At 40.6% G+C, this 13819-nt stretch overlaps 1 protein-coding gene across 2 annotated transcripts in view; it reads left to right on the forward strand.

Annotated features, from left to right (window-relative positions):
- The first annotated feature begins 4177 nt into the window (after positions 1 to 4177).
- The window catches only part of STAU2 (staufen double-stranded RNA binding protein 2), a 228102-nt gene continuing 218460 nt past the window's right edge, over positions 4178 to 13819 (forward strand). Inside the window, exon 1 of one of the 2 annotated variants that reach the window (XM_060243645.1) lies at positions 4178 to 4444. The gene's annotated coding sequence lies outside the window, so the exon portion shown is untranslated. The remainder of the gene's footprint in view (positions 4445 to 13819) is intronic. The other variant, XM_060243644.1, reaches the window with a different exon arrangement.

A 13819-nucleotide genomic window follows, 5' to 3' on the forward strand; every position in this document is an offset into this window, starting at 1 on the left:
CACATCTCTGAACAAGGCAAATTGCAGGACACAGTGGTACCTGATGTTTGCCACAAAAAGAATTACCTGTAATGCTGATTGGAGAGCAGTGGTATGCTTGATCTAATCAAACCTTAATTTTATCCAAAACAGTCCATTATCAGTGGGGGAAGGGCTGTGCTGAGCCGTGTAAACTTAGAACCATTCCATTGCTTTATAATTTGTGAAAGTGATCACAAGAATAAATTCCTTTGTCTTTTCTCAATCTGTGGCTCTTTCACTTCAGAGCACCCCAGACTTCATGAGGGACTGGGCATTCATTGAATTGCGCTATTTCCCATACGTTGTTTCACTTACATGTGATGGCATGTACATCTCCTCACCATCAGCAGCTAAATATATGAAACAGAGATGGGGAATGACAGTATTGTTGGTTCAATTCAGTTTGTTTCTAGTGATTTTTGTTGTTCAGTCGCACAGTCAAGTCCAACTCTTTGCGACCCCAATGCAAGTTATAGGACTAAGAGAATATAACATGAAGGAACTGTTTTCTAGTGGCTACCCATGTGTGCCATTGCATCAAGTATCTTCAGAAGCAGAATAAAATTCCTCTCAGTAAGGGAACTCTTCCCAGTCAACCTTACAGTTATAATATAAAACAGTATGAAAGTGGGTACTTTAGCAGAAAGTAACCAAACCAATTTTGCAGTTGATTCCTCAAAGAAAGTGCTGGGGGTGGGGGAAGCCCTGGAGTTTAATAGTGCCTCTCTTAGTAACACTTATAGCATGAAAGATAAATTTAGTATCTTGGTCTTATGGGAGCAGTAAAAAAAAGGGGGGGGATGTGGTAAGGCAGCTGCTTCATTACACCATGCAGTGAACAAGTTCTCTGAAATACTCTTCCACTTATAGAAGGTTGGGTGTTAGTCATTCATAACCATGAGACAGTAGCTTCACTGTGACATTAGAGATGACGTACAATGATATCCCTTGTATATAATAGATTCCTTTGCCTACAACATGAGATCGATATCAGGTACAGTACCACTTCCAGCTTCAAAATAAAACATTGGCTGAAATCTTGACAAGTGTAAATTGTCTCTGGGTTGTACCCCAGCACTACTATCTACAGTTAAGCAGAATAATTGTATCACCTCCCAAAACCATTAGTCACATTATTGGTGTATACCTGCCTCCAAAGGCAGCAAAAGTTATGTATTCTTTTGGCAACAGATTCCATCACATTTGATTATCATTGGTCCATAGAAAATTGATCCTTTCTCACATAAATCAAAATCAACCTGACATCTCTGTTTAAGACAATGACTGTCCATTGGTGGCTTCTCATGTTCTACAGTATCATCTGAATCAAGTGTACAAAAAGCAATTTATGATGTGAACCTAATGCTGTTTTATACTTTTCTACATAAGTGAATTTTTAAAATCTTATTTCAGCCAAGTTCTATGCAACCATTGAAGAACATGTTAAAAAATGTTCCACAAAGACTCCCAAGTTCTGCATGGTACAAATTCCAATCCACCTAATTTAAATTTAAAAATCTTAAGTGCAAGAATTTTCATGTAGTGCTGCACCACTGCAAAAGTGGTGCTAATTGTCTGTTTTGCTTCAAAAATTTGTTTGATCAGGTTGTGATAATTTCATAGGCAGCAGGACAGCTGAATGCCCTATCATAGCACTCAAAGCCAAGGTATTAGGACCTATAACTTTTGAAGTGATTGGATGAGGTAAACTGCCAGCCTGTGGCAAGGAGTGGGCACACTGATAGCCCATCTCTATCATCTCTGAGCAATCAAGATTTGCTAAATACATTAGACAACTAGACAAAGGATAAGCAGACCATGTTTTGATATGTGAAAGCAAGGTAATTGCAGGGGGGGAAATCAGAAAAACTGGAATGTGTACCTTACCAGTATCTTTTTGCCAGATGTTTGACCAAATAATAACAGTACACTTTCCTCCATTGGTCTATAATTCTGCATTTGAAAAAAAATCTGACACCCATATGTTCAGCATCAATTTATTAAAATACACATCTGTAAATGTTGCCTCTCATATATATCTACAAAATCTAGCTAGCTTTTTCATATTTGGCACCATTATGAGCATGAGAGAAAGTTTCCAAAAGTTCCACTTTTAAGATGACATTGTACTGTCTTAAATATTTGAATTTAACAGGTCCCCTTTGTAGTGGATCACACCATAGAAATCATGACGACTGAACTTTATTTTGCTACATCAGGCTTTCAAAATTGATTGAAATAAAGGAAATGTGAGGGTAATAATTCATTCCTTTTGAACTTTTCTGCCCAATTACTTTTTTTTTTTCTTCAGTTATGAAAAAGCTTAGGAAGGCAAGCGGAGAATCAGAGGAAAATTGCAGTGAAAGGAAAATCGAGTGCTTTTGAACTCTGATTCCTATTCCTTCTTTCTTCTGTCAGCTATGGGAGAGAGAACTATGGGGAGGTAGCAACTAGATTAGCTTTGGAGATGGGGGGGCTTATTAGTATTTCTTATTAGTATTAGTATTTTCAATTTGTTTCTTTTCAAGCAAAGATTTTTAATATTAGGTTTTTAATTAGGCTTTTGCGCTGTAAACGCCAAGTCATGCTATGTTCAGTGGAACACCATGCATAGGTCCTTTGACTCATGACTCAGAGTTGGTACCTTGGAATCTTTTCTCCAGTCCCATTTCAAGAATGATCAGAGACACCACTTTATTAGCTACTAGTATTAGCATAAATCATTCAAACTATTTTAAAATATTTAATGTTTTTATTTTGACAACAAATTTACCTATAAAGCATGGTTATATAAATATATATATGTAAATATAAAGGGTACAGCTGAATATCAGTGAAACAAGTGGTGCTTTATACTGTTATGGCATTGTCGTAGGATGACACTGCTAATGTGATGTAGGGTACAGCACTGCTAGCCCGTGTGGTGGTGTTCTTGTGGCTGCATAGTCTGCATCAATCAAAATTTAAAATAAAAAGTATTTAACATTTAGCTTATTATCCAGTCTGTGTGCTGCTTAGTTAGTTGAACTAGCTATTAATTTTGCAGTGCAATTCTAAGCAGGTCTACTCCAAATCCTATTCAGGTTTATTTAATGTAGTTTATTCGCAGAAAGGTGACACTGATAGTTGCTGTAATGTTTGCATTTTCTTTTTATCACGAGTTAAACTACAAATATGTAGACTGAATGCACCTTAGGATAAAATTTGTTGCCTGTGCAGACAAATAATAAACAGGAGTTCACTTTAAAGATTAACTTCCAGCAAAAGGGGGAACAAGGCCAAGATTTATACTTGACAATAGATGGCTGACATCAACCTCATGAATTCATAAGGAAACTGAGGAGCTGACAGGCAGGATAACTATCGAGGTGGGGCTGATTTCGTGATAGCTACACACCTGCCAAAATATAAATTAAAATATGAAGTATTTCATTCCACACTATGGTTTGTGATCCCAGTTGCAGAGCACTATTCCCAAGAGTAGTCTATCTGGTCCCATTTTCTTTGCATCTTTTTTGGGCTACAGTGTATTTCAATGGAGTCTATGCATGTCAACTGGCATTCCTGACTCCCATTATCTTCAATGGGCCTTCACACCTCTCCCACTGTTTCCAGTGGGCAATCTTGTCATTCTTTTTAATACATCCTTTTTTGTGTGCATCCTCTTTTGGGCTGCTTTTAAAAAACAAGAAAATGTCCTCTTTTGGGGTTAGAAGGTTAGGAATATTCATAGTTACCGGCAATTATCACGGCTTAAGTAATAGGGCTATCCTCATGATCACTTGTTTGAAGTACGGTAGTTCCTTTTTGTTTTTCAAAATACGGTAACCCTAGACTAAAGAGTTCTGTTGTGGAATCCTGCAGCAGCCGAAATCAATGCAGAGAGCAAAGCGGGTATCTGCCCCGATGAGTCAACAATTGTGCCATATGACCGGAACATCCTTGCATCCAAACGGCCCACACCTGCGTCCAGTGGGCCCGGGCTCCCGCTAAATCATGGCATCAGAGGCCACAAACCACTCCGGCTAAGCTCTTTGCTATGCAACTAGCAACTGCGTTGCACCCAGAGCTGCCGCTAGGGGGCGTGGGGTATTCTCCATCGGCCGGGAGGCGCAAGGGAAGGGGATGCGGACTGGGCCATTTGTGCTGGCAGAAGAGGGGGGGAGTGATGGAGCGGGTTCCGTGCGGGGAGGCCTCTGGCGAGGCGGCCGCGTAGTAGGATGGGCCGGGGAGGCCTAGGCTTCGGCTCTGGGGCGGCGCCGAAGCAGCAGGCCGCGGCGACTACGGGCCTGTATTCGTGGCCGGCCAGCGGGGGGTGGTGAAGTGGTTGGTTGTGGCCGGCGGCCGCCGAGGCACAGCGGGGTCAGTTCACTTTAGTGTTTGCCGATGTTGGAGGCGTCACCAAAGTGTCTCCGGGAACCAGGTAACTGGGGCCGTGGGGGGCGCCCGGACGAGCCCCGCTGGGACACCAGGAGGGAATGGGTGAGACCAAGAGCCGCAAGCACTGCGGCGCCAGGGGGAAGGTGGGCAGAAGTGGGAGATGCGGGTGCCGCCGCCCGGGCTGCCAGCAGGCAGAGCCAGACGCCGCCTCCCTCCCTCACCTTCCTCCTCTGTCCCGGCCGCATCTGCCGGCGGTAGAAGGGGAGGACTGACGGGGGAATGGAAGCGCCGTCCGGGCCCGGCCGAAGGCGAGCGACTTGCTGCTCCCGGTCTCTCTCTCCCAGCTGCCTGTTTCAGGAAACGCCCCCCCCCCGCCCAAGCCGCGAGGGGGGATGGGAGTGGGTTACGATATAGGTCGGCTGCCTTTAGGACAAGGGGCAGCAGGTACACAGGTGAGGTCGATCCCTACCTTGCGGGATGCACGCCCCCAAAGCCTCCTGGCAAAGGGAGAACGGCAGGGTCTGCAAGGAGTGAAGTGCGGTCCTTGTTTTGTGGAACTGGAGTGGCTTGGCATAAGTGACGTTCTCCAGGGAAAACTAGTTATCTTCCCCCATACACCCCTCTCCCGTACTTAAGGAAATAAAGTACATTGCTACGGTGTTCAAAGAAAACGGGTAGTTTGTTCAGTGGCTTTCCTTCGTGGTTATCCCTGGAGGGGACTTTTTTTTTTTTAACCCAATGGTGAAAATGGGTACTGATCCAAGAATGCATCCACCTGCTTGTTCCTAGGTCAAAGTGCTGAGTATGTGAATCCTGGTTCTCTGTTTTCTTATATAAAAGTTGAGCTTTGGGAAGGTAACCATGTGGGTTACAGGCAATGTTCATTTAGGCAGAAGGCTTATTAATGGAATAAGGAATCCTTGATTGGTCAGATAGTCCATTACATTCCTATAATTCCTTTTTGTATATGATTTTGTATACAGCTTAAGGTTTGTTGCACTATTACCTTCAGCTGAAATAATTATATAGGTCTTAAATAATTATCTAAAAGCACTTGGAATTTGAGTGCCTTATCTCAGAAATCCTTCCAGCAAGTCTTATCTCTGTACTGCAGATGTGTGGACAAGAAACCTGGTTTGCCTAAGTCAACCTGAAGAGTTCATGGTTGACATAAAAATTGGACTGAGGATTTTGTGGTTTTCATTCATAGCTGCTAAAATACCCATGATCTGTTTAGCTTGATCCATTCAGGTTGAGGTATTATTCCAGGTAGTAAATGCTAGCAATTCCAAGTGTTGAGAGGGAAGAAACACTTTGTTACACAAATAATAGAATAAAGCAGGACTTTTGTTGTAGGAAAAGCCCAGCAGGAACTCATTTGCATATTAGGCCACACACCCCAATATCACCATTCTTTTACACGGGCTTTTTTGTAGAAAAAGGCCCAATGGGATATTTGCATATTAGGCACACTCCCTGATGCCAAGCCAGCTGGAACTGTGTTCCTGTGCATTCCTGCTCAAAAAAAGCCCTGGAATAAAGTATTAAAGAGTGCAGAATTCTGCACTCACTTCCTTATTTAAAAGGTTGTACTTATCTACACACACAAAAGTAAATTCAGTATGTATCTGAAGAAGTGGGCCTGCAAACAAAAGCTCATATCGTTAATAAACTTTTGTTGGTCTTAAAGGTGCCATGGAACTTAAAATTTGTTCTGCTGCTTCAGACCAACATGGCTGCACTCCTAAGAGTAAATTACGTAAAAGTTATTCTTTTTCTCTCTGCTGGGGAATCAGCATGCCAGCAGTTTTCAGATAGATATATTTTGCTTTTACTAAACATTTAATATGTTAAAAATAACCTCAGAGGCCCCCACTTCAGTGGAGAGTTGGAACTCTAAGCAGATGATATGGCTCTATAAGGATGTAATGCTAGTACTACCAGTGGTGAAAGTTACTCCTGTTTTTATCTCTAGAAGGGATGTACAAGAAACAAAGCAGGATCTCTTGTCAGGCAAGAGCAGTGCTCTGCTTAAATACACCAGATTCTTTATACATGACCTAATCTTTGCTTTGTTTTGTTCCCTTTGGCTTAATTAGTGATCAACATCTAATGTGAAACAAGGAAAAATTTATTTATACGAGCATTTTTAGACTGCTCACTCCACTACCGAAGAGACCTAAAGCAGCTTACAAACAAAGCCCCAAACTGCAGAACAATAAAAACAAATCTGAGCTAGCTTGGTTCTGGGAAACTGATTTTTTACAGGTCCTAGTTTGAGAGCTACAGACTAATAGCCAAAAGCTCTGAGTCATGTCACTGCATGCACACACACACACACACTCCGTCGAATACCTGCAGAAGTGGGCTGTCTTCCTGAACAGACATCAATTGCTACAGCAAGCCATCAAGATCTTCCTCAGTTTTCTCTGGGTGACCTTGGGTCAGTCACAGCTCTCTCAGAGCTCTCTCAGCCTCATTACCTCACAGGGTGCCTTTTGTGGACAGAAGAAGGGAAGGTTACGAACATTGAACATAAGTAAAGGTCAATTTATTACAGTGCTACTTATTTCTGAATAAATGTACTTAGGATTAGCTCATTGAACTAGCAGCTTCCAGAAACATGGTAAAGTATATGTTACTGGACACTATGCTATATTTTTAAAAATCTCATTTATTATGATCAAATCTGCAAGGAATATGTGTATCATTTATCAGATCTGCCTGGAAAGTTAGATAAAATAGGGATAATATACTGGGAACAAATATAAAATGAACAGTTAAATGGCACCTGTTCAGTTATTTCCATGGCTGCATTCAGTAAATAGTTCATTCTTCTGGATAAGAGCTGCCATGTTTTTAGTCCTAGAATCTGGAATTGAAAAAAAAATGTTTTGATACTGTAGTTGTAAATTAAAACACATGCATAATACACTATTTTGAAGTCAGCTGTAATATTAGTTACATAAAAAAGCACTGGTACATTTATTTACTTCATTTTTATTTACCTTTCTCACAGAAGACTCATGGTGAGCAAGTGTTGTGTACTGCTTACTGTCAGTCTAGGATCTGGGTGAGCCAAGTATGAATCCCTAGTCTGGTTATTGTAAGCTTGTTGGTTGAAGCTGAGCTAGTCACACACTCTCAGCCCAAGTGATCACAGACTTGTGATGATAAAATAAAGGAGGAGGATGTAAACTGTCCCCACTGGGAAGAAAAGTCTGGTATTGATGACATAAATAAATAAAGTGGATTACAGAAATTAAAAGCCAACTATGTATAACAGGAAAAATCAGTTACAAACATTTGACATTAAAAGTTCCAATGATGTTCTATTTGTATAAATGACCTTGAAGGCAGTTCCATTGTTCACATTCTATGCAGTAGCTGCTGTATTCATCAGTTTGCAGGGTAGCATCTTCAGAAGGCCTTGTTAAGATGAACAGAGCTGTCACAGCAGACCAAATTCTGTAATCAAACTACCGTATTTTTCGCTCCATAAGACGCACCTGAGCATAAGACGCACCTAGTTTTTAGAGCTGTTTGTGTGAATTTAGAGGCATTTGTGTGAATTTTTTGCAGTATTCGCTCCTTAAGACGCACACACTTTTCCCTCCACTTTTTTTGGGGGGAAAAGTGAGTCTTATGGTGCAAAAAATACGGTAATTGTCTTCTGGTGAAAACTATTATAGTTAGCTGTTTTAGACATTTTTAAAAAAAACTTATCACAGCATTTGAGAACAAAATAGCGTGACTGTAAAGCTGGTTCTTAAACTTATATTTTTTCTATGAAAAACTTGTATCTTTACCAAGCACTAAGGGCTTCCATATTGCGCTTATATTATTAAGCGAAGTATATCAACGGGACTTCTGAGTAAGCATGGGTAGGACTAGGCTGCAAGTATTTAACATGCTAACAAATATGGCCAGTGTAACACAGTGGGTTTCATATTGAGGTTGCACTTACTATGTGATTTGAGCCATACATCCCCTCTAATGCCTTGACTTTTTTTGGTTTTTTGTAGAATTTTAAAATTGAATGATTCCACAGACCTTCACTTTAAACACACAGAACATAGTGAAAGCACATTGTAAAAAGAGAGAAGGAAGGTGACAGTGGGAGTGTATTTACATTGGTATTCTCGGAAGTTTACACCAGCGGTTACTTTGGCAGTACCATCTAGAGTCAGCTCAGCAGGGAATAAATTGAACTGGCTCCATGGCAGTGAAGAAATGAATTATTTGATTGTTGCTGTAGGAGTAGACAACTATTTGAAATAATGCACCATAAGAAGAAGAAACAACTTAAGAAAATAACTGCCATGCTGAATTTATAAATCCTCTAATCTAGAATTTTTATTTCAAGAGTACCTAGCCTGATGTCTTCCTTAGCTGCAAAGAGTTGCATGTAGCAGGTGCAAAGCTGCTGAAAACAGCATTTCCTTAATAAATCCTTACCTTTGGCAGATCAGGCAGCTGGCCCCCTATCTCTCTCCCCATGACTTGGCTACAGTGACCCATGCAATGGTCACTTCCAGGCTTGATTACTGTAACCTACACTACGCAGGATTGACCTTGTGGCTGATGTGGAAACTTGTGCATTGTGGTCATAGTATTATTTGTGTTTAGACTGTATTATTAATTGTTTTAAGTTCTTATATTCTATTAATGTATCTTTATTTATGATGTGATCCACTCTGAACCTGTTTGCGGAGAGAGCAGAATAAAATTTTATATTAAAAATAAATAATCGTATGCAGAGTTACTCCATTTTAAGCCCATGTAAACCATTAGGATTGCACTATAGGAGTAAGCTTATGCTGTGAGCTTGCTTTCAATCATTTGCTGCTATAAGCATAGGAATCCATAATAGGACAATGCTGTATCTTTGCAGGGAGCTGAAGGACATGTGTAGAGTTAGGGGTGGGTATGGACCAGCCCAGTGCCCTAATTTCATGATGGACTGGGGCCCGGTTCACAGTCTGTTTGCCCATTCCATGCATTTGCAGTTTTGATGGACCACCCATGGACTGCAAATTTTTTTAGGTGGTCCATTTGGTCTGTTGGGGCAGTCTGTGAGCCAGACATGTTGGCTCCCAGGGAACCCTTTGAAGCCATTCCACTGCTGTGATGTGCTGTGAGTGACATTGCCCTGCCATGGTAGGCAATCCAGAAGTGGGCTCACGAGGCATTTCAATACCTTCTGAGACCACTTCTGGGTTGCACCTGTCATGGACTTCCCAAGCCACAAACTAGTTCTTAAATTGCAAAGTCCATGGAAGTGTGTGGGACCTCCATTTTTCTGCTCCACGCCCATCCCTAATTGTTGTTGTTCAGTCGCACAGTTGAGTCCGACTCTTTGCAAATGGACAAAGTCATGCCAGGTCCTCCTGTCTTCCACCATCCTCCGAAGTCTGCTCAAATTCGTGTTTGTTACATCAGTAACGCTGTCCAGCCATCTCATCTTTTGCCGTCCCCTTCTTTTGCCTTCTGTCTTTCCCAGCATCAGGATCTTCTCCAGTGAGTGCTCCTTTCTCATTTGGTGGCCAAAGTATTTTAGCTTCAGCATCTGACCTTCCAGGGAACAGTCTTGGTTGATTTCCCTTAGGACTGACTGATTAGATCTTCTTGCAGTCCAAGGAACTCTCAAGATTCTTCTCCAGCACCACATCTCAAAAGCATCTATTCTTCTGCGTTTGGCCTTCCTTATGGTCCAGCTCTCACAGCCAAACATTACTACTGGGAATACCATCGCTTTGACTATATGGACTTTTATTGGCCGGGTGATGTCTCTACTTTTTATTATACTTCCCAGGTTCGCCATAGCTGTCCTTTCATGGAGCAAACATCTTTTAATTTCATGGCTACAGTCACCATCTGCAGTGATCTTGGATCCCAGAAATGTGAAGTCTCACTACTTCTATGTCTTCCCCTTCTATTTGCCAAGGTATGATGGGGCTGGATGCCATGATCTTAGGGTTTTTTTTTTTTTGATGTTGAGTTTCAAGCCTACTTTTGTGCTCTCCTCTTTCACCCTCAACAAGAGGTTCTTTAGGTCCTCCTCACTTTCTGCCATTAGAGTGGTGTCATCTGCATATCTGAGGTTGTTGATGTTTTTCCTGGCAATCTTAATTCTGGCTTCTGCTTCATCCAGGCCAGCATTCCGCATGATGTACTCTGCATATAAATTAAATAAGCAGGGTGACAATATACATCCTTGTCGAACTCCTTTTTCTATTCTAAACCAACCAGTTGTTCCATATCCCGTTCTGACAGTTGCTTCTTGACCCTTATACAGGTTTCTGGTCTGGTACTCCCATCTCTTTAAGGACTTGCCACAGTTTGTTGTGATCCACACAATCAAAGGCTTTAGCATAGTCAATGAAGCAGAAATAGATGTTTTTCTGATACTCCCGTACTTTCTCCATAATCCATTGAATGTTGGCAATTTTATCTCTAGTTCCTCTACCTCTCCGAAACCCAGCTTGAACTTCTGGTAGTTCCCGATCTACATACTACTGAAGCCTAGCTTGTAGGATCTTTAACATGACCGTGCTGGCATGTAAAATGAGTGCAATGGTGCGATAGTTTGAACATTCTTTGGCATTACCCTTCTTTGGGATTGGAATATAAACTGACCTTTTCCAATCCTGTGGCCACTGTTGCATTTTCCAAATTTGTTGACATAATGTGTGCATCACTTTAACAGCATCATCTTTTAGGACTTTGAATAGCTCAACTGGGATACCGTCATCTCCGCTTGCTTTGTTGTTAGTAATGCTTTCTAAGGCCCATTTGACTTCACACTCCAGGAAGTCTGGCTCGAGGTGAGCGATTTCACTGTCATAGTTGTCAAGGACATCCCTAATAGACATACTGTTTTATGCTAACAGAAGTAAATTTGAACTGAATGTTTGAATAAATGTATTTGCAAAGTGAGCCTGAAATGCCAATGATCCAAACTTGATAGGTAATTCCATTTTAATTGAGGGAAAGTCTTTCAGAGTAAGAGTTCTAGCAGTGTTTAGACATTAAAAACCCAAAAGGGGAGTAATGTTCCAGTGTGCTGAGTCATTAAAAGTGCTTTACTCAGTTCTTCTTTATAACCTACATCATAATCCATTAAAATTTCCTCTCACCTTCACAGTTGTCTCCCACCAGTTCATCAATGAAATATTTAGCTAGTTAATAACTAACGTGATATATAGTGCAGTCCAGTGTAAATTTTTTTTTTTTTAAAGGTAAAGGTAATCACTCCCCTGTTCAAGCGCCAGTCGTTTCCGACCCTGGGGTGACATTGCATCATGACGTTTTCACAGCAGACTTTTTATGAGGTGGTTTGCCATTGCCTTCCCAAGTTATCTTTTCCCCCAGCAAGCTGGGTACTCATTTTACTGACCTTGGAAGGATGGGTCAACCTTGAGCTGGCTACCTGAACCCAGCTTCCAATGGGATCAAACTCAGGTCGTGAGCAGAGAACTCAGACTGCAGTACTGCAGCTTTAACACTCTGCACCATGGGGCTCCCTAGTGCAAAATTACTCTAGTGTAATAACTACATATAAAATATGCAGTGGAATAACTGCATATGATTTTGTTCTGTAAAACTCAGAATTTCTCTCTGTTCCTTCTTTCACAAATAATGTGTAGCATACAAAATAAGCAACTCTTCCACCTCACTTTGAACAAATCATGTTTTAAACATGGCTGAGGAAGTGTATTACCAACATTTTTAACCTTTCTTTAAACCCCATGATATATTGCAAACAATGTTTAAAGTCCTATTGAGAGCATGAACCAAGAGTTTTATGGGTGTTTTGATCCTGGCCAAATACTTAAAAACTTTGCATCCATCCCATTTCCAAAATAAGGAGGTCAATGTTTTAGTCTATGTAACTAATTTTTATTTGAGCTCCTCAAATAACTTAAATGTTATCCTGTTAATTTTATCCAGCTAGTTAATAAGTCAACTAATATCATAAGATGACTGGGCTGTCAAGATATTTCAACACCTTTCGCACACTACATCAAAGGAGGCCAATTTGGTTTAATTTGGATGCCCGCTGCCTCAATTGAAGGCCTGGTGGAACAGCTCCATCTTATAAGCCCTTTGAAACAGTAATAAATCTGGCAGGCTCTAACCTCCAGTGGGAGCATGTTCCACCAGGCTGAGGCCAGGGCAGAGAAGGCCCTGGCCCTAGTCAAGGCTAAACAGATGTCCTTAGGGCCGGGAACAAACCAGCCGGGGATAACTGAGTATTCTATCTTTGTTATCCCAGGAACTCCTTGACCTCTTGTCTTCTCTCTACCTGTTATAATGCAACTGTCAGAGCATGCAGAGATGTCAAATTTCCTTTACTGACATTGGCTTAGTTAACAGATAACCCACTGAAGACTTGGGCTCAGTCTGACCTCTGCAGGCTTTATAAACTCTTAGTCAGTAAAACCCAGATCACAAGGAGTGGCTCATCTTTATTGCAGAGCTCAATCACTTTAAGCATTTCCTATGTGCCATGAGGTTTTAACTGATACTGGTTGTTGCAAATTGGTTGAATAATTTGAGAGACTTCCAATGAAAACAGGCAGTCGGGATCTCTATTTGTGTAGTAGGAGTAACAGTGATGTTCTTCACAATTTATAAGAAGTAACAGGGATGTTATGAGAAGGAATGTCATCAGGATTATTAGACATTTTTCAATTAACAGTGCTGTTAGAATGATTGTAACATGGAAGTTCATTTGCATTGCTAAAATGTATAAATTGTTGAAATATGAAACAGAAGAAGAACAGGTGAAAGACTGTATGATAAAATGGGCTAGAATTTTGAACATGATATACTAATGGAACAGTGAGCAAGATTATGGTTGAAAGGACTCAAGTTTACATTAAATGTTACTCTAAAAGAAAAAAAATATAAGATGATGTTTTGTTGTTTTGTTCTAGTCAGATAAGCTGACTAGAATATATAAAAACACTTCAAATAAATGTTTGAAATGTGAGCAGCAGGAAGGAACATTTTATCATCTGTGGTGGACTTGTGATAAAGCCAAAACATACTGGATACAAATACATTTATAGATACAGAAAATTTTAAGAATGAATATACTAATGAAACTGGAAACTTTTTTGTTGGGACTGATGGACAAACATCTGGAAAACAGTCACAGAACTTTTAAAAATATGTGATTATAGCAGCAAGGTTACTCTATGCAGAGAGCTGGAAAACTATGAAAATACTTGCAGTAGAAGAATGGTGGTTGAAGATGTTGGGATTAATAGAAATGGCTAAATTTACTTATTCAGTCAAAGAAAAGAGATTATTTACTTTTATTGCTAGTTGGAAGCCCCTTGACTTTATGTATGCTAAAGAAAAAAATAACTTGATATGTTGATTTGAAGAGTAAGGGTATATAATTAAG

This window comes from Heteronotia binoei, chromosome 7, assembly GCF_032191835.1.
Source record: "Heteronotia binoei isolate CCM8104 ecotype False Entrance Well chromosome 7, APGP_CSIRO_Hbin_v1, whole genome shotgun sequence".
Classification (NCBI taxonomy): domain Eukaryota; kingdom Metazoa; phylum Chordata; class Lepidosauria; order Squamata; family Gekkonidae; genus Heteronotia; species Heteronotia binoei.